At 42.5% G+C, this 22,527-nt stretch overlaps 1 protein-coding gene across 1 annotated transcript in view; it reads right to left on the reverse strand.

Annotated features, from left to right (window-relative positions):
- Positions 1-22,527, reverse strand: part of LOC126456699 (uncharacterized) — an 82,343-nt gene that overhangs the window by 11,755 nt on the left and 48,061 nt on the right. The window lies entirely within an intron of this gene.

A 22,527-nucleotide genomic window follows, 5' to 3' on the forward strand; every position in this document is an offset into this window, starting at 1 on the left:
CCACTTGCGTTCGGCTCTTGAAACTCGCTTTCCAGGAAGGTGGATAGGCAGGGCTGGCCCAATACCTTGGCCACCACGGAGTCCAGACTTAACCCCACTGAACCTTTTTCTTTTGGGGACAAATAAAAAAAGTGTACAGTGAAATGATCAGACACATCAATCATTTACGGGAAAGAATCGTCGCGGCGTTTGAGACAGTTACACCTGGGATGTTTGTGAATACGTGGCGAGAAGTAGAATATTTGTCTTGACGTGTGCAGCGCAACAAATGGATTCCACGTTGACTTCTACTAACATTAAACAAAACTTGAAGGAATTCTCTTTCGTGATATGTACCCACTGATGTAATTTTTCATTAATTTCCCCATTAAACATTTTGCATCGCAATCAGAATAACACAGGCACTGCAATATCTTATCGTACCGTATCCTGCATTGTTGGTCTTTCTGCGTGTTCCCGTAAGTCTTCTCTTGCCTCTATATTCTCCTCCGGTTCCTGTGGGTCTCATTGATACCTGGTCTGACAAGATGAGTTGGTACTGAGCATATCTTCAAAATATTCTGCCCATTACTGCAATATTTTTTGTTCGTCGCTTACTATCTTATAATTTCTATTTTTGAAGTTTTTCTTTCAGTCATTACTTTTTCTTTTCCTTACATATGCTAAGAGTATTAGAAAAATTTTTATACGCCTCCACGCTACTTATTGTCTCCCTCCGTAGAATTCTTGCTGCATTTTTATTGTGGTATCGATAGCTAGGATGCCACGGCGTAGCTGCCAGTTAACTTGGCACTACGACAGACCACGAAGACAGCGCCCTCTAGCAGGCGCTGTTCAGCTCTACGAGCACCACTGTAGATTGACCCCATTTGAAGACGAGCACACGGCCGGGACACTTCGCTTCAGCTTCGCACCTCTGTACAAAGTTATGTATGCCTCTGTATACAGGGTATTACAAACAGGTACGGCTAAACTTTCAGGAAACATTCCTCACACACAAATAACGAAAAGATGTTATGTGGACATGTGTCCGGAAACGCTTAATTTCCATGTTAGAGCTCATTTTACTTTCGTCAGTATGTACTGTACTTCCTCGACTCACCGTCAGTTGGCCCAATTGAAGGAAGGTAATGTTGACTTCGGTGCTCGTGTTGAGATGCGACTCATTGCTCTACAGTACTAGCATCAAGCACATCAGTACGTAGCATCAACAGGTTAGTGTTCATCACGAACGTGGTTTTGCAGTCAGTGCAATGTTTACAAATGCGGAGTTGGCAGATGCCCATTTGATGTATGGCTTAGCACGGGGCAATAGCCGTGGCGCGGTACGTTTGTATCGAGACAGATTTCCAGAACGAAGGTGTCCCGACAGGAAGACGTTCGAAGCAATTGATCGGCGTCTTAGGGAGCACGCAACATTCCAGCCTATGACTCGCGACTGTGGAAGACCTAGAACGACGAGGACACCTGCAATGGACGAGGCAATTCTTCGTGCAGTTGACGATAAGCCGAATGTCAGTGTCAGAGAAGTTGCTGCTGTACAAGGTAACGTTGACCACGTCACTGTATGGAGAGTGCTACGGGAGAACCAGTTGTTTCCGTACCATGTACAGCGTGTGCAGGCACTATCAGCAGCTGATTGGCCTCCACGGGTACACTTCTGCGAATGGTTCATCCAACAATGTGTCAGTCCTCATTTCAGTGCAAATGTTCTCTTTACGGATGAGGCTTCATTCCAACGTGATCATATTGTAAATTTTCACAATCAACATGTGTGGGCTCACGAGAATCCGCACGCAATTGTGCAATCACGTCATCAACACAGATGTTCTGTGAACGTTTGGGCAGGCATTGTTGGTGATGTCTTGATTGGGCCCCATGTTCTTCCACCTACGCTCAATGGAGCACGTTATCATGATTTCATACGGGATACTCTACCTGTGCTGCTAGGACATATGCCTTTACAAGTACGACACACAACATGTGGTTCATGCACGATGGAGCTCCTGCACATTTCAGTCGAAGTGTTCGTACGCTTCTCAACAACAGATTCGGTGACCGATGGATTGGTAGAGGCGGACCAATTCCATAGCCTCCACGCTCTCCTGACCTCAACCCTCTTGACTTTCATTTATGGGGGCATTTGAGAGCTCTTGTCTACGCAACCCCGGTACCAAATGTAGAGACTCTTCGTGCTCGTGTTGTGGACGGCTATGAAACAATACGCCATTCTCCAGGTCTGCATCAGCGCATCAGGGATTCCATGCGACGGAGGGTGGATGCATGTATCCTCGCTAACGGAGGACATTTTGAACATTTCCTGTAACAAAGTGTTTGAAGTCGCGCTGTTACGTTCTGTTGCTGTGTTTCCATTCCATGATTAATGTGATTTGAAGAGAAGTAATAAAATGAGCCCTAACATGGAAAGTAAGCGTTTCCGGACACATGTCCACATAGCATATTTTCTTTCTTTGTGTGTGAGGAATGTTTCCTGAAAGTTTGGCCGTACCTTTTTGTAACACCCTTTATATTCAGGCTCCAATAAACCACTTTTACTTACGTGCAGTACCGACATCTTTTACCTTTTCCTGCTCCTACCCACGCGCCGCCTTCCAGGCGGGATACAAAATTGATGTTCTATTGCTAATATACAACCATCTTCAAACCAATGGCTCCTTTCTTTTCTTTGTATCCCAGTTGTTTCTTCTGCTGCGGTTTTCAGCGCTTTCTGGGTTCTGTTTCATCTATATTCATTTCCCACTGTTTCCTCGCTGGCTTTCAGGACGTCTTTCGTTTTTATTTGGTATGTTTTTACGCTTTCGGGATCACTCAGTAGTTGTATATTCCAATTTGCTTTTCGTTCCCATTTCGGTTTTATGTATTACAGCTAACTATCTCACTACGGCTTTCACAGCATACTGATATGAATCACCGTTTGTACCCCTGCAGCTCCGTACACACATGACTGTCATGGCATACTGTGTTTTAATAACACATGGTCTAATTGGTTAACTACTCCATTTACACTTTATTTCCATGTTCCAAGATACGTTCTTTTGCGTGAAAAACAGATACTCTTTATGAGTAAATTATTTCTAGCAGTAAACTACGTAACAAATCTCCATACTCGTTACTTTCTTAATGTAATGGTTATCTCCCTGGATACTCTTCCACTTTCATTTCTCCTAACCTGCGCATTAAACTCTCACAAAAGTAGCAGTACGTCGTAGTTTTCTACTTTATTACATACACTTTCAAGGTCATCATAAAAATGTTCTTTTATTCCTTCTTCTACTTCCTCTATTGGTGTGTATGCTGGTATCATCGTTACATTCCCGCATTTTCCCTTTATTATTTACGAGTCTCATTTATAGGTTCAAATTAAAAAAAAAAATCCTAATTTCTTTTGTTGTTAGAAATCCAGCCCCAGATTGACGTGCTGTTCTTTCTGGCCCACTTTACACCAGAGAATACCAAGGAATATCTATCTAATCTTGCCCTTTTCATCTCACTTCTTGTAATGCCACAATATTTTACTTAAACCTCATGGTCTCCTCAGCTATTTTTTCCTTCATTTTTCCACGTCTCAACATTGTTCATGAATAAGAAATTACTAAATGCCAAATCATTTGACCTGTTTCTTTGCTGAAATCGTGTTCCGCGTGTTCCATTCCTTATTCGAGGCTTCTGCGGTTCCGCAATATATTTTTCCATCGTGTGATCGGTCCCACGCCCAACCCCCACCCTCGAAGACACAGATTTTTTACGCTTTATTCCACCAGGAATGTTGGCCTGCCTGCACTATGATGTCGGCCACACTTTGTTTGGCTCCTCTGCTGTCTTTTCGGTCCCGGAGGCCCTGCCATTAGCTTAACTATGGCCGACACAGCCTACAGCTTCTTTGAAACAAACAAACCTTCCCGCCCGACACTGACGACTGTGTCTTCGATAAGGCAGTGTCCATGAGAGAGGTCTAACATCGGTGACGGCGTGACAGCATGAATATATCACTAACACAGTCATGAAACAATGACAACGGAAAAAAATTTATAGACTTCCGTATTACAGTGACGTCACAATCCTTTTCATGTCTCATGGATATCAGTTGTATTTTGTCACTGATGATAACTCGGCCCACACAATTATTTTCCTCTTTTAACGAGAAAACAACGCAATCTTTTATAAGAGTGTGGACATTTGACTAGTTGTAGGGCAGGCAGAGGCAACACGTGTTACTGTAAGAATGGTAGGACAGTATCATTCATTAACATAAGAGAGACCTTACAAACCAACCGTTTCTCTCGTGTTACTTATCAGCCGTAGCAGAAACTCAAGATACAAATGGTTCAAATGGCTCTAAGCACAACGAGACTTAACATCTGAGGTCATCAGTCCCCTAGAACTTGAAACTACTTAAACCTAACTAACCTAAGGGCATCACACACATCCATGCCCGAGGCAGGATTCAAACCTGCGACCGTAGCAGTCGCGCGGTTCCGGACTGAAGCGCCTAGAACCGCTCGGCCGCCGAGGCCAAAGTCGAGATACATAAGGTTCACAGAACAGCTGTGTATTTCGTCATATGATCGTTCAGGATCATCAAGCAATGTATTATTTTCACAAAAACGTTACGAAATGACGACAATGGTAAAAATTACAGACATTGGAATGTATACAGAGTAGAACCCACAATGACGCTCTTCCCGCGAACCATTACCAAATGGGGTGGGGGCCAAGATAATGGAGGATTGTGTGGTGTACCCTCCGCCACACGCAGTACTGTGACGTTTGAAATTTAAACGCGAATGTGAATTTATTTAAATGAAGGAAAGTGAACATTTCCACGAAAGTTGAGGTAGGCGCTTTAATATAATTTCATTAGTGTTTCAGCTTTGTTTGTGGTCCAAGAACAAATTCAGCTGTACCTACCATGTCGCTTTATGCAACCCGCAATTCTGTTTCTGGCCTTGGAAAACAACTCGTGAGATTTTCATATTCTGTCGCTCGTTACGGGCAAACTGTTAGTCCTACAGAATAAACCAACAGGACCTTTTAGTAGGAAATCGAATGTACGAGTAATTAAATTTTGCAGTGGGATAAGTTTTCGCTGGAGCTGTAGTTTTCGAGTTATTCGAGAAAAAACGTACAAAAGTGATCTTCAAACGCACCTTTACTCCCACACTCAGCCACAACCGGTCTGAATTTCTAGTATGTTGTTCGTAGCACTCATGCAACCACCGTACAAATGAAATATTTGCGACTGCACGAATTAAAACCCACATTCGACTTCTGACTTCTCTCTCTCTCTCTCTCTCTCTCTCTCTCTCTCTCTCTCTCTCTCTCTCTATTTTTTTTTTTTTTTTTTTTTGACGTGTTGCACCACCGGCTCAGTCGGGAATTTAAAAATTGTAAAACTGAAGTTTAGTAAAATTGACCTAACAAGTTTGTGAATTTTAACAGCTTAAAATAGACAATTACATCGTTTTAGTCGTCAGGCCCTCTGATTATGACACTATTCTGTTTGTAAGCTTTAAGTTTGGATCGAATTGACAACGTTATTTACTTCTGGCGTCACGGTCAGAAAAATCCTATTTCTTTCGTTACCCTCACTGGCATATTTAAAGTAATAATGTGAACAAAATAGCCGACTATGCTGGTGGTGTAATAGCTCAATCAATACAGACCAAAAAAGGTCAAATATTAGGAACCCTACAGCCGTAGGAGGGATTGCCACGAACAATGCACTGCAAACGCTGCCCGGTGAGGGATTAGTGCAGGGATGAACGTGCGTTTGAATGTCACTTTTTCTTGAATAATTCGAAAAACGAGGCCTCCAGCGAAAATGTATCCGAGCAGAAAACTGAACTAGAGGCGTCCAAAAGAAGAGAAAAGTTACGAAGCAAGACTGTGGGTATAACTGAAGTCTGAAAGCAATTCGAAAGCCTTGACGCACAACCATCCTACTGTTTCACGAGCCGAAGGGTTCCTTTCTCCCAGACTTACTGTGGCTGTGCCAGGGAAGCCATAGTGTCCCCTTCATTCGTCGTCCGGGTTGAAGCGCTTTCCTTCTGATTCTTATTTTTATTTATATTTTTCTTTAGGGGTCAGGCTGCACAGTACATTCGCGTCCCTATGTCTCACTACATTATCTCAAACCACCATATGCAAATGTCAGCCGGTTTGGTAGTTACAACGTCTCGTACCTTTTCATTTTAACACTCTTTATACATTAAATTTACTACAGAAAGGTCCTTTAATTTTTTCTGTAGAACTAATAGTTTGCGCGTAGCGACCGACAGAATATGACTCGCACCCGCACGGTTTCTGGGGACCAGATTAATCGTTACGAGTGGATGAGAAGCAGCGATAGGTAGCGTCGCATTTTTAGCGGTGAGTTTTGATATGGAGAATGGCGGAAAAAAATAAAAATGGTTGAGCACCTGCTTCGCATGCAGAAAGTCCTGGGTTCATAGAATTGTGGGTTGCCTAATTGACGTCGGTGGGTGTAGCTGATTCACCCTGTGCGAAGAAGTTTAGCGGTATTTACATTTCCAGAAAGAAATCTTGCTGAGGCACGCCCACAGATTTAGTCTCCATGGATAAGAGACTTTGACTACACACATTCCACACACGTAGTTTCAAGCAATGCGTTTAAAATCACAGATAAAATTTTTCTTATGCTTTCACATTATACTGTCAACTTCAGAGAACTCAAAATGGCTCAAACGGCTCTGAGCACTATGGAACTTAACTTCTAAGGTCATCAGTCGCCTAGAACTTAGAACTACTTAAACCTAACTAAGCTAAGGACATCACACACATCCATGCCCGAGCCAGGATTCGAACCTGCGACCGTAGCGGTCGCACGGTTCCAGACTGTAGCGCCTAGAACCGCTTGGCCACCCCGGCCGGCTCAGAGAACTGAATAGTCTACTGCACAGTAGTTAAAAACATAAAATAACCTTCTCGAACCCGGACAAGGATCATGATTAGTCTTTAAAAAAAAAAAAGAGAGAGAGAGAGAGAGAGAGAGAGAGAGAGAGAGAGAGAGAAACCTACATAAGACATTCGGCAAAGGCTAGAGCTCAATTGTTTGCTGAGATCGTCAATGTCGTAAACGTCCTTGTTCTGATCCGAACTCAACTGGTATCTTACGCAACCACAGTACGTAACACCCACTTTCCAAAAGTGCTACCGAGCGAGGTGGCGCAGTGGTTAGAACACTGGACTCGCATTCGAGAGGACAACGGTTCAAACCCGCGTCCAGTCATTCTGATTTAGATTTAGGCAATTGCCGGGATGGTTCCTTTGAAAGCGCACGGCCGACTTCCTTCCCTAATAAGACGGGACCGATGACATTGCTGTTTGGCCCCTCCCCCGAATCGACCAACCAACCAAAACTGCCACGTTAAAGTGTCCGCATAATACGAGGGTAATCCAAAAGTAACGTCTCCTATTTAATTATAAGTGCATAGACCTGTTTATTTCTACAATGGTTTACATCAATTTACCGCTTGAACATTTAGCAATTTTTCGACACAATCACCATTTCTGCCGATGCATTTTTGTAGACGCTGTGGCAGTTTTTGTATGCCCATGTCATACCAGATCGCCGCCATGCTGTTCAGAAAGTTACGAACCTCTTCTTTCACCCCGTCATCGGAGCTGAATCGCTTTCCGGCCAAATGCTCTTTTAACCTAGGGAACAGGTGATAGTCACTGGGCGCCAAGTCAGGAGTACAGGGTGGGTGGGTGATTATGTTCCATTGAAACTGCTGCAGGAGAGTAACGGTTTGCCGAGCGATGTGTCGGCGAGCGTTGTCCTGGAGAATGTGTACGCCATTGCTCAACATTCCTCTTCTCCGGTTCCGAATTGCCTGTCTGAGTTTTTTCAGAGTCTCACAGTACCTGTCAGCGTTAATTGTGGTCCCAGCGATTCAGCTCCGACGACGAGGTGAAAGAAGAGGTTCATAACTTTCTGAACAGCATGGCGGCGAGCTGGTATGACATGGGCATACAAAAACTGCCACAGCGTCTACAAAAATGCATCGAAAGAAATTGTGATTATGTCGAAAAATAGCTAAATGTTCAAGCTGTAAACTGATGTAAACCATTGTAGAAATAAAACAGGTCTATGTACTTATAAAAAAATACGAGACCTTACTTTTGGGATTACCCTCGTACATGTAGAGTGGTCGTAAAGATAAATCTGCATTCTCAGTGTAGTTCCGTAGAGCGTGTTGTGTCTTCTATCACGAACGGGATAATACTGTTGATTCTGGACACGCGCCGAAGAGCCTCATCATTTCAAGTGTAGGCCGTGCGCGCAACATCACTTCCACAGCAAGGATTGTCCGCATCGAAAGTTGCTAGCGTATCTGGTGTATACCACAGCGCCCTTATTTCTGTATTCAACCGCTATCGTGAGACATAATATTTAAAATTTATCTCGTAGTGGTTGCCTGCGAACAACAGCAGATGACCGCCATCTTTTTGGAAGTAACTGGGCAGGCTTCGACGGCGCAGACAGCATACAACCGTATCCACCAGTTTGGCCTCTTAACCCCACAGCCTTTAAAGAATCGAACCCACATGTATTAAACAGCTCCAAACTTTTAATTACTTTACAATTGCGTTAATGTGTTACATGTTTGACGTTAACCATGTATGCGAGTAAATAGCAGTTTTCAAAATATTTGAAATTATCGGTAAAGTTCGCTGCAAGTCACCAAGTGCTCTCATCCTCAAATACTGGATGAATATTATCAGAGCATCTGCACGCGGCGAGTTACACTGCCTCAAGATACACAGTTTCTAACAGTAACGCTTTTCTATTGCGCTAAACTTCTGACATATGACTGTACCTCTTAATGGGTAGATTATGACAGCATTTAAAGTTTTTAAATTCTGTCGTTTATTATGCGAAAAGGTGAAAATCTTAAGTTTTGTGCCTCTTCCAGAGGCAGTTCTTAGCTATACAAACTGCAATATTATGATTCAAATTTAATGTCTCAATTTATCATTGTGTTCAATCGATATGATTATGAAACTGATTTGTGAAGGACGAAATCTAATCGAATGTCAGGTAAATACAATAATAATGTTACTTTTTTTTCACTATTGCTGCGCCATCGAACTAATTTTGCTATTGTACTCAAAGTTGTTAGATTTGAGAGATAGGAAAGGGTATTCATTAATTAAAACTCCCAGGCTGAATTTCCGTGGTCCATATATATAAAACTACTTCTCCTTCCTGACGTTTTGTTGCTTACTGCGAGCAACATCTTTCGAGGTGAGTCGGCGACTGGCTGCTAGGCATTGGAGGTCCCGCTTATATAGAGCGCTTAGATGGCGCCACCACTCATCACGTGCTTTCGACTTTAAAACTATCTCTGGTTACTGCCATTTCTCTCGATTACACGTAATCGATTGTCACTTCGTTGGTGCAAAGTCTACCGCCATATCTTGTCTAGTTTTAATCCTTTTTTTTTTTATTAAAATTATTTTCGTGCTTGTAGATCGCTGTAGCTTCTCTATACATGCGGGTATAATAATGTGAGGTCCTAGCTATCACGGTTGTCTCACTAAATTTTATTTCGTGATCACCGTCTTTGAAAACGTGTTCCGTTACAGCTGATTTGTCAATTTGTCCCAATCGACAGTTCCTTTTGTGTTCCGTTAGGCGGGTATTGACACTCCTTTTAGTTGTTCCAATATAATACCATGCCACAGCTATACGGAATGTTATGATTAGAAAAGGGCATTGTTTGGATGATGAGAAGTTCATTAAATTTAAATTCTGCCTTGAGAATTTTTTCTCAATATGCAAAAAAAACAGTGTTGTCATTTAAAAACGATTGGCACGCGGTGATAAGGGGATAAACGTACTTGATGGGGCGTGTTTGGAACACGACATCCCTTACGCAGCAAATAAAGATCGCCAAACCGCGTGCCAAACTTTTTTTTTAGGCAGATTTTAAATTTCATGAACGTCTCAACATCCAAACAATACACTTTCCTATCCCTCAAGTCTAGCAACCTTCAGTACAATAACATGTTAGTTCGATGGCGCAGCAACAGTGAAAATAGAAAGCTAACATCGTTATCGTATTTGCCTGACATTCCATTCTTCCTTCACAAATCAGTTTCATAATCATGTCGATTGAACAAAATGATAAATTACGCATTAAATTTTAATCATAATATTGCCATAGCTTCCTCACTTGCCTAACGCAGCTGAGCTTCGACAGGTCTCTCTACCAAAGCTAAACATTGTCTGCTCCACTGCGCCCTCGCGCAGCTCAAAGATACTTAACTTCTGCAAAGCTTACAACATCGCTGCTCGCTAACAATCAATTCAGATACCAAAAATTCAGATACCAAAAATTCAGATACCAAAAATTCAGATACCAAAAATTCAGATACCAAAAATTCAGATACCAAAAATTCAGATACCAAAAATTCAGATACCAAAAATTCAGATACCAAAAATTCAGATACCAAAAATTCAGATACCAAAAATTCAGATACCAAAAATTCAGATACCAAAAATTCAGATACCAAAAATTCAGATACCAAAAATTCAGATACCAAAAATTCAGATACCAAAAATTCAGATACCAAAAATTCAGATACCAAAAATTCATATACCAAAATTATACATGATACCCATCAATGGGAACAAACGAATGAAAACACTCGATTCAGTCGCTTTTAGCTTTAAGTAGCGGTTGGGCAGTTCGTTCATTCTTTCTAGTGAAGCCAATCTGTGGGGGCAACCGAATGAAAACGGTTGACGCAGTACAGGGCATTCATCACTCTTATCGCCTGTAGTCACTGTTACTGCCGCCCCCATGTTTGCTTTTTATCGATACGTGCCAAAAAGTAGCTCTTAGTTCAGTTTCTCCTTCATTTTTGTGGACAGGGGTTTTCTTATAAGGGTACTTGGTGTCTGGATCAATATGCCGAAACGCTTAGTAGTGTGGGAAATGGAAGAAATCATATGACTGAATAAAAAGTGATCCTCAGTATACATTCAATGCGATGTATAGTATCTACAAGGATGATTCATATTATGAATCTATTATAATTAAAGAAATTCACAGAAAATTATTGAATGATTAACAGATATTTCATGAAAAAAATGCTTGTGACAAGTGCCATTATACGCTTAAAAATGAGTAATTAAATCAACAAACAACTAAAGTTGTATCATATGCTTCCTGTTCACTTCACCCCAGCAGTTACCGCAAAAGAATTATCGGCGATGAGTGTAAACCAGCAGGGAGAGAGACAGAAAAATTTAAACAAAAAAGTAATTGTTGATTTATTTAATCATAAATTTATAATCTAGTACTAGAAAACTTTTTAAAACCAACCAAAAATATATATTTAATGCCAGATGCTCGAAAAATTCGTATTTAAGCAAACAGAGACATGATTTTTGAAGGTACCGCTACGGTCGCAGGTTCGAATCCTGCCGCGGGCATGGATGTGTGTGATGTCCTTAGGTTAGTTAGGTTTAAGTAGTTCTAGGTCTAGGGGACTGATGACCTCATAAGTCCCATAGTGCACACAGCCATTTGAACCATTTGACTCTGAATGAAGTTGGCAACCCAAGTCATCGTTCCAGTATAACCAAAAAGGCTGAAAACTACGTAAATGGAAACACTCGAACACAGAGACTGGGTGCAAACATTCACATAACTTCTATAACTATCAGAGACTTGGGTCAGTCAGTTGTCTCACATTAGGTAAAACCACTCAAGCCAAGAGAGCGAGCGAAAATATTCATATAGCTGACGTAGCCACGGAGATTAGTTTCACTCAACCGAAAGAAAACGGAAAAAAACGAATGAGCGAGAAAACAATCGTTTCTTCAAACCAGTCAGTTGTCCCATCACTACCGTCATGTTATAGATTTCGAGAAACACCAACCCCCAGTGTTTCAGTGCGCAAACGTGGTCAAGGGAATACCTGGACTGGCACCATGGATCAATGGCGTCCATTTCTCTTCAACGACATACGGATGACACGTGCGACGCAGAATAATCGTGCACAAGGGTGTGGAGGCGAACAGGCCTAAGGCACGTTGTACCACAGGTTCCATGTTGAGAGAGGTGAGCGAACCATGTTTTGAGGCGCTAACAAGTAGGATCCGCGGCGGACACGGTCGCCGATGCGCAGTGACCAATTTTCGTCCCAAGCGCTGGGAGAGTTCATTCGTTTGTTCATAAGGAAGGCCAACATTGCCCACTTCAACTGGTCCTCCACCAAGAGGCGTATTCGTGCTGGGGTGCCACAGGGATCGGTCCTGGGGCCCGTTTTGTACAGTCTGTACACTGCGGACACACCAACGGCACACCACTCAGTACGCTGACGATACAGCCTTCTACACAAGAAACGCGAATAAGGACCTGGTCATCCGTAGGCTACAAAGGGTTTTAGATGACACAGAAACTTGGGCCCGTCGCTGGCGAATCACCATCAATTCTGAAAAGACGCAGGCGATGCTGATCACCCGTAGGCTCGGAAGGCGCGAACCTCCTCAACGCCCCCCCCCCCTCCACCTTCACCTAAACGGAACCCAACTCCCCTGGCGCAGAACCGCCAAGTATCTTGGCGTAACCTTGGACTCTCGTCTTACGTGGAAACCCCACATAGACGAGGTCCATAGGAAGGTCTGCGCCAGAATGTCCATCCTGTACCCAATCCTCAACTCATCCAGCTCCCTTTCCTGCTCAGTAGGAGTCAACGTATATCAGGCCCTGATCCGGCCAGTAATGGAATACGCGTGTCCTGTCTGGGGATACGCGGCGAAGCAGCACCTGGACATCTCCAGAGGCTGCAGACACGCGCCCTCAGGAGGGCACTGCGTTTACCCCTAGGATTCCCTATCGACGATTTGCATGCCGCTGCGGAAATCCCACTCCTGAGAGAGCGATATCAAGACCTGGCAAGGGCCTTCTATGAAGGTACTTCCAGGTCGGGAAACGCCCTCATCCACTCCCTAGGTCGGTATGACATGTCCCGCGATAAACACAATCGCCCCATGACGATCTTCGACGACTAAGTCGAAGAGAAAAATCCCAATATCCATTCCCAAATCCTGCTCCTACCCAAATTACTACAATTATCTCGCCAAACCTCAGGCAAGTACCAGACTCACACAGAACAATCATCACAGTTCACAGACACCAAAAAAGTACAGAAATAATCACACACACAAGTACACAGGGGAGTAAAAGCCGAAAGGCTACAAACTCCCCCTCACACTTCCCCAAAGAGGGGAAAGTATTAGATGAAAGCAGCAACTTCAACTGGTACGCGCCGTTCTGCAATTGCAGAATCGAGGCGCACGCCCTACACTGTTTCTCAAATGATTTTACGGAAACTATTCGGTAAAAACATTTCATATCAGCATCATGATGACGTGCCCGTAATTTTGTTAAAGGTCATAATTATTGTAATATGTGCATGTAAGTAAAACACTGAGCGAAATTCGAAAAAGTGTGCAATGAAAAATAGGGGTCGCTATGATTTTGCGTTTGGTGCATATTACATAATATGTTGCTACATATGAAATTTAGCTAAGATATTGATTTTTCTTTAGACTTGAATGGAGGTCTCTATCAGTCATCAATCTCGAGAAAACTGATATGATTTAGCACACTCAGTTGCGATTACATCCACAACAGTCCTCATATTTCATAAACGATTTGAGAAACCGAAATGAGATTTCGGCAAACGATAGCACACAAAGAGAAGAGTATTTTGCCATATGGTTATCATGCAAAACTTTATAATTTATATGTAATTCCACTAAGAACAGATTAGTCTCCACAACATGCTAGTAAGATGGCATTGTGTAAACTCCTCTGTTTTGGCAAATTTAAGCAAATTTACCCAAAATATGCTACTCATCCCTTTTAAATAACCTTGCTACTCATGAAGTTTCTCTGAAAGTTTCAAATGGTTAACTAGCCCGGCGACAATAAATCTCTGCTTTCGTTGCATTTTCAGTGGAATTCTTTTTAGATACTTAGCAACGCAGAGTGACAGTAGATCACCTTGAATCGCCACCATTTAAGTGTGGGCGTCGAGGTACTCCACCTCATTACAGAAAATACGAGAGTAGGCTTCAGTTTAGAACGGCACTTCCTCTCCAACGTTCGGTATTTCCCCTCGTCTGCCCGCAACCCCCACCACTACCGCACTCCGAAAGCGTCCTGTGCGGACTACGCTCCTAGCGGCCACGTTACTTTTCGTGGTGTCCGACACCCCTCACATCGCGGTTGATGGCTGTGCCATACTGGGACAGGTCCCTCCAAGCTACTGTCCAAACCCAAAGTCAACTTTTTTTTTTTCTTCAAAACGGTAACGCGTGAGAATACTACACCCACCTCATGAACATATTCCCCAGCAGACTGGTTTCAACCGAACCGAACAGCTGCCACGAACACGACTGGCATTCGTCGTCGCAGCAACACTCCTCACACAATGGATCATTCCCGGAAGGCCGCTGCTGAAGAAACACCTGAGTAGCGCCTGGATCACCTTGCTGAACGCAAAGAAGGATCTCCGTGTGTCACAATATAGGAGCTGGAGCAGCAAGTCCAGCAGCAGATTTTGATTTCAAATCTGTGCACTTCCGAACGAACTGCATTTATTTTGGTTATTAGGTTATGTTTCACACTAAAGTTACTTTCTGTTACATAACGCTTATTAATTCATTCCCTGCTCTCCTTAAATCTACATCAACAGATTGCAAGATGGCCAAAAACTTTTTTTGGTCAGTTAATTTTGGCGTGTTCAAGCCTGTTTTCGATAAGCCTTTAAAGAGTCTTCCCCCCATATGGAGCCAAGGCTATTGATCTATAACAGATATTTTAGCATCTGCCCCGATTTTAAAATGAAAATTATCTAAGTGGTGTATTCCTCCATCAGTTTCTCCTTGGACCATTTTTACTTGCAGGTACATGAAAGTAAATTACATGTAATGGCAGATATGTTACTGAGAACTGAGTAGGGAATAGTATCAATACCAGGCGAGGCGTCTGCAGATGATTTTGTAGCTTTTTTTCTAATTTTTAAGGTGTGAACAGAGATTAGAGGATTACTGATCTGGACGAAACCGACAAGATGGTGAAGCTATCTTATCCGAGTAAATCATCCACCCACAGAGGTTCGACATATGGCGATATACATGTTTTTAATGGTCTGATATTCCTTTTGTGCTGCTTAAGGTACCTTTCGTGGCTGTGGTCTCTTACACATGTTGCTGAAAATTCGATCATTTACTGCAATTGCTAAAAGTGAGCCTATGTTTATTATAGCTTTTGAGCACTCAGAATTACATGAGAAACGGAAGGACCGTTTCGCATCGTATGATTCGCATCTTCGTCGTGGAATAGATTTTCGACTGCTGCGACTAAACTGCGGTAAGCTTCCAGGAATGAAGAGTTCGAATTATTTTCAGTTCTTCGTCTACTACAACTTCATATTTAGACTAAGAGGTATCCCGAATTTTCCTAGAGCCACTGGCGTATTATCTTCTCCTTTCGCTGGATTCTGGTTCCAGCACTATTTTAATTGGGTAATGATCAGGACTCAAAGAGTATCTTAGTTGTCCTACAAAAATCTGGTGATACGAAATATAAATCAATCACCGATATGCGTTTACTGAGAGCTTGGGTCACTGCCCAGGAACCATCATTTAAGATGAACTACTCTTATCTCATGTACTACTTTTATTAAGCCGCTACCATTATATCACTGTGTCGTTTCCTCCATGAAATGTGACGGGCATTTAAGTATCCAAAAATCGAAAAACGGAAGCGCATTTTTGACACATTTCTAACAACTGGTTGCAGTTAATCGTTGTCTTAAGGGAGTTGTATAGCGACATTACAGTGAAATTGTTTCACGGGGTAACTAATCCAGCAACACCGCTTGTACCGGGTGACCAAAGACAGTATAAATTTGAAAACTTAATAAACCATGGAATAATGTAGATAGAAAGGTAAAAATTGACGCACATGCTTGGAATGACATGGGGTTTTATTAGAACCAAAAAAAAAAGTTCACAAAATGTCGCATGGATAGCGCTGGACAGCAAAACTGCTACCGTGACGGGTGAGAGGTACACCGATATGTTACAGAATCGCATCATCCCCAGCCTGGCTGATAAACACCTGCTGGAACGTACGATGTTTATGGAGTATGGTGCTCCACCCCATATTGCTAGACGCGTGGAAGATCTCTTGCGCGCGTCGTTTGGTGATGATCGTGTGCTCAGCCGCCGCTTTCGTCATACTTGGCCTCCAGGTCCCCAGACCTCAGTCCGTGCGATAATTGGCTTTGGGGTTACCTGAAGTCGCAAGTGTATCGTGATCGACCGACATCTCTAGGGATGCTGATAGACAACATCCGACGCCAATGCCTCACCACAACTCCGGACATTCTTTACAGTGCTGTTCACAACATTATTCGTCGACTGCAGCTATTGTTGAGGAATGATGGTGGACATATTGAGCATTTCATGTAAAGAACATCATCTTTGCTTTGTCTTACTTTGTTATGCTAATTATTGCTATTCTGATCAGATGAAGCACCATCTGTCGGCCATTTTTTGAACTTTTGTATTTTTTTGGTTCTAATAAAACCCCACGTCATTCCAAGCATGTGTGTCAATTTGTACCTCCCTATCTACATTATTCCGTGATTTATTCAATTTTCAAATTTATACTGGCTTTTTGATCACCTGTTATATTAGAAGAACTGAAATTTAATTTCATTTCTTTAAAAGATATTGTGTCTCGCATCAATAGTCACTGCTTTCTTGGGGTGCCTGTATCCACTCTAAAGCATGTTTCTGTTATCTATTAGTTGATTTGTTATTTTATCAAATATTCCGTTTTAAGAAGAGATGACTCTGCATTCCACTCTAAACTCCTAAACGTCATTATGCACTGAACAGGTAGTTAAACAGTCCATACGCAATGGGAATATTTTAGACCTTGTAGCTGCAAACAGGCGTGACCTTCTCGACAGTGTTAGTATAGAGACAGGGATTCGTCGTCATGATACAATAGCGTCGATGATTACTTATATTAATGAAGGCATCGAGACGGCTAGGAGAGCATTTATGCTGGAGAGAGCAGACAAGCAGTTGTAAATGAGTTTTGTAGAGGTGTGTGCCAAGTAAGTGGATTACAAACAGAAAATACTCACGTAGTTTAACGACAAAATACGTAAAAAGGCTGAGGAACAGAGATTGTTGCAATTTCGGTTCAAAAAAAGAACGTGGAAATGACAGGCAAAAGTTAGTAGAAATTCGTGTATCTATGGAAAGATCGATATGCGAGGCATACAACGTCTACCACAGTTCCTTAGCGAAGGAACCTGCCGAGAACACGAGAAAATTTGGTCCTACACAAGACAACTGAGCCATTCGCCGACCAGTCTGCTGTGGCAACAGAGGACAGCAAAACGAAAGCTGAAGTTTTAAATTTCCCGTGTAAACAACCATTCACGCAGGAGAATCGTACATACATACCAGCGTTTGACGGTCCCGCAGATTCCCGTACGGAAAACACAGAAACAGGCGTGACCGGTGTTGAGACGAAACTGAAAAAGTTGAAAACAAATAAGTCACCAGGTCCGGACGACGTCCCGCTTCGGTTTTAAAGGGAATACTCTACGGCACTAGCACCTTAGTTTGCATTTATCGTGAATCTCTCGCCCAGCGACTAGAAAACCGCGCAGGTGACTCCTGTAATAAGAAGGGTAAAAGAAGGACCCGCAAAATAACAGACCCATACCCTGAACATCGGTATGTTGCAGAATTCTTGAATGTATTCTGAGTTCAGGTATAACAAATTTCCTTCAGGCGGAAAAGCGTCTGCCCACGGATCAGTAGGAATTTAGAAGGCGTCGCTCGTGCGAAACTCAGCTTGCCCTTTTCATGTACATCTACATCTATACTCCGCAAGCCACCTGAAGGTGTGTGGCGGAGGATACCTTGAGTACCTCTATCGGTTCTCCCTTCTGTTCCAGTCTCGTATTGTTCGTGGAAAGAAAGATTGTCGGTATGCCTCTGTGTAGGCTCTAATCTCTCTGATTTTATCCTCATGGTCTCTTTGCGAGATATACGCAGGAGGGAGCAATGTACTGCTTGACTCCTCGGTGAAGGTATGTTCTCGAAACTTTAACAAAAGCCCGTACCGAGCTACTGAGCGTCTCTCTTGCAGAGTCTTCCACTGGAGTTTATCTATCATCTCCGTAACGCTCTCGCGATTACTAAACGATCCCGTAACGAAGCGCGCCGTTCTCCGGTGGATCTTCTCTATCTCTTATATCAACCCTATCTGTTACGGATCCCACACCGGTGAGCAGTATTGAAGCATTGGGCGAACAAGTGTACTGTAACCTATTTCCTTTGTTTTCGGACTGCATTTCCTTAGGATTCTTCCAATGAATCTCAGTCTGGCATCTGCTTTACCGACGATCAACTTTATGTGGTCATTCCATTTTAAATCACTCCTAACGTGCCTACTCCCAGATAATTTATGGAATTAACTGCTTCCAGTTGCTGGCCTGCTATATTGTAGCTAAATGATAAAGGATCTTTCTTTCTATGTATTCGCAGCACATTACACTTGTCTACATTGAGATTCAATTGCCATTCCCTGCACCATGCGTCAATTCGTTGCAGATCCTCCTGCATTTCGGTACAATCTTCCATTGTTACAACCTCTCGATATACCACAGCATCATCCGCAAAATGCCTGAGTGAACTTCTGATGTTATCCGCAAGGTCCTTTATATATATTGTGAATAGCAATGGTCCTACGACACTCCCCTGCGGCACACCTGAAATCACTCTTACTTCGGAAGACTTCTCTCCACTGAGAATGATATGCTGCGTTCTGTTATCTGGGAACTCTTCAACCCAATCACACAATTGGTCTGATAGTCCTTATGTTCTTACTTTGTTCATTAAACGACTGTGGGGAACTGTATCGAACGCCTTGAGGAAGTCAAGAAACACGGCATCTACCTGGGAACCCGTGTCTATGGCCCTCTGAGTCTCGTGGACGAATAGCACGAGCGGGGTTCCACACAATCGTCTTTTTCGAAACCCATGCTGATTCCTACAGAGCAGATTTCTAGTCTCCAGGAAAGTCCATTATACGTGTTCCAAAATTCTACAACTGATCGACGTTAGAGATATAGGTCTATAGTTCTCACACGATATCCTGCGAACCATGGATGAAGGGCAACATGCAGATTCCTAGATCTCCAGAAAGCGTTAGACAGTGTCCCACTGCGGAATTAACGAAGTTCCGAGCATAGGGAGTGTATTCTCAGACACGTGAGCGGACTGCACTTGTTCTCTGCATAGGGTGTCCTACGAGGAATGGTCAGTGTTCAGGAATATGACAGGAACTATCATTTGAAGCAAAAAGTTAAGTATATAAGAGCTCCAACATACGTATCTTAAAAGCAACGAGTACTTGTTCCTTCTTCACAACTGTGAAACATCTGCTGAACAAGTGCTCATCGCTCTTAAGCTATGCGTTTTAGACTAGACTTTTGCTTTCATCGCTCCCGTCAAATTCCTGAATGCCGACCATTCCTCCCGACGGACTGGGTGAACAACAACTAGCGATTTTTGCGATGATGCTGTGGTATACGGGAAGCTATAGTCGTCGAGTGACCGTAAATGGATACAGGACGACTTAGAATTTCTATTTGGTGTGATAAATGGCAGCTTGCTCAAAATGTAGAAAAACTAAGTTAATGCAAATAAGCAGAAAAAACAATCCTGTAATGTTCGGACACAGTCTTAGTAATATACTGCTCGACACAGTTACGTCCATTAAGTATGTAGACGCAACGTTGCAAAGCGATATGTAATGGAATTACTTCGGTTTACTGGGACGGTTTTAGGGAAGTGGTGTAGCTTTCATTCCATGAATAATGGTTCAAATGGCTCTGAGCACTATGGGACTTAACTTCTGAGGTCATCAGTCCTCTATAACTTAGAACTACTTAAACCTAACTAACCTAAGGACATCACACACATCCATGCCCGAGGCAGGATTCGAACCTGCGACCGTAGGGGTCGCGCAGTTCCAGACTGAAGCGCCTAGAACTGCTAGGTCACAAGGCCGGCATGAATAATGTTCATTGGAATTGTCGACCTAGTAAAAGCGTTCGACAACGTAAATTTATGGGAGATGTTCGAAATTCTCCGAATGATAAGAGCAAGCTATATGAAAAAAATGGGTAATGTGCAATATGTAGAACTAAGAGCGAACAATTAGAATGGAAGAAAAACAACGAATTGTTCGAATTAAAAAGGGTGTAAGACGGCGATGCAATCTTTCGCCTCTTACTACTCAATATTACTCACTCTAAGAAGCAATGAGGGAAATAAGAGAAACGTTCAGGAATTGGATTATATCTTTCATTGCGCCACCTAGCTCTACTGTTTCAGCACACATTGCCTCTTGGTGAATAGAACAATGAAGAGTCAAAATCTCTTTCCCGAATTCGTCCCTGAGTTTATTTTTCAAACGAGAAGCAAAACCTTGGTGACGCCCCATCATTTTTTTTATAAACGCATTACATAACACGAACTATGTTGCATGTTTTGATACCCTCCGTATTATGAAACGGTTTTTAAACGTCTCCTGGTATGTCGTTCTTAAGCCTGGCTACCAGTTCTCTGCGTGCAACGCCTTCTACCTGATCGCAGTGCGCTGCGTGAAGACGTGTATAATGTCGCTGAATTTGTACCTCTTCGCAGAATTAAATACTTTATGACATACATAACGACCATCCCTCTCAATGAATAGAAAGGTATCCTCCAATAGAGGTACAGGGCTACCGCGGCTAGTCATAGCTGTCATTGAAAACGGATTATTGCGTCAGTTGCGGCTGCATGCTGCCAGGGGGCAGTGAGTTCACCTTCCCCCTCCACGCGGGCTCCGAGCTGCCGCAGTGAGCGCTCCGGAGCGCTCCGGCTCCCTGGAGCTCGGTTGGAATAGCCTGCACTAGAGGGAGCTGTGCAGAAACTATATAACAACATATGAAGTAGGGCATCAAGGAAACTCAGGAGAATACGAAATAACATTTCTCTCACTAGATCCTTAATACAATATAAAAGAAAATGCTCTGCAAATAATCAAGCATGACTGGCATATATACTGAGTAATATTGTTGTTTTTAGTCTTCAATTTGCTCTCATTTAGTTTAGAGTATCAAGCACTTCGTGAACCATTGACGCAATCCTACATTTTCCACTACACTACACAATAATGGCAAAATAGAACCACAGAAGAAATAGGACTGCTTTCACTCTAAGGTAAGACGTCCGTAAATACAGAAATTAGTGTGGAAGACAGGTGTTGCCAATGTACAAATAAAATTTTATGACTTCAAAAGAATAGACAATATAAAGAATTAGTCTGCCTGCAGATATGGTCACATTGATGCATAATCTGACAACACAAAACTGCAATCCCCCTCGAAGTCGATTTCCGTCTGAATATTCAGTAGTGTATCGTTTAAAAATCTGAAGTAAATCCGTCACGATATTTTAGAGATTTTTGATAACAACGTTTGCTCTTTATATATTACATATATACCAAAAAGTCAGTATAAATTTGAAAACTTAATAAACCACGGAATAATGTAGATAGAGAGGTAAAAATTGACACACATGCTTGGAATGACATGGGGTTTTATTAGAACAAAAAAAACAAAGTTCACAAAATGTCCGACAGATGGCGCTGGACAGCAAAACGTCAGTGACTGCGCATGACAATAGTGTGTAAAGGGAGCTGTAATGAGAGAAAGAATCAGATGCGCCAGCAGTCGCAGCATGTTGACGTTACCTGAAAAGGCGCTTTTAGTGAAGTAGTATTATCAGACGCGTGAAAGATCTCTTGCGCGAGCGTCGTTTGGTGATGATCGTGTGCTCAGCTGCCACTTTCGTCATGCTTGACCTCCCAGGTCCCCGTCCGTGCGATTACTGGCTTTGGGGTTACCTGAAGTCGCAAGTGTATCGTGATCGACCGACATCTCTAGAGATGCTGAAAGACAACATCCGACGCCAATGCCTCACCACAACTCCGGACATGCTTTACAGTGAGGTTCACAACATTATTCCTCGACTACAGGTATTGTTGAGGAATGATGGTGGAAATATTGAGCATTTCCTGTAAAGAACATCTTTGGTTTGTCCTACTTTGTTATGCTAATTATTGCTATTCTGATCAGATGAAGCGCCATCTGTCGGACATTTTTTTGAACTTCGGTTTTTTTTTTTTTTGTTCTAATAAAACCCCATGTCATTCCAAGCATGTGTGTCAATCTGTACCTCTCTATCTACATTATTCCGTGATTTATTCTGTTTTCAAATTTATACTGACTTTTTGATCACCCGGTATATTTATACATGTAACATATTACAAAAATATATAGCCTATCTCCCTGAGAATGTCCATCATTTGAGTG

This window comes from Schistocerca serialis, chromosome 2 (assembly GCF_023864345.2).
Source record: "Schistocerca serialis cubense isolate TAMUIC-IGC-003099 chromosome 2, iqSchSeri2.2, whole genome shotgun sequence".
Taxonomy (NCBI): Eukaryota; Metazoa; Arthropoda; class Insecta; order Orthoptera; family Acrididae; genus Schistocerca; species Schistocerca serialis.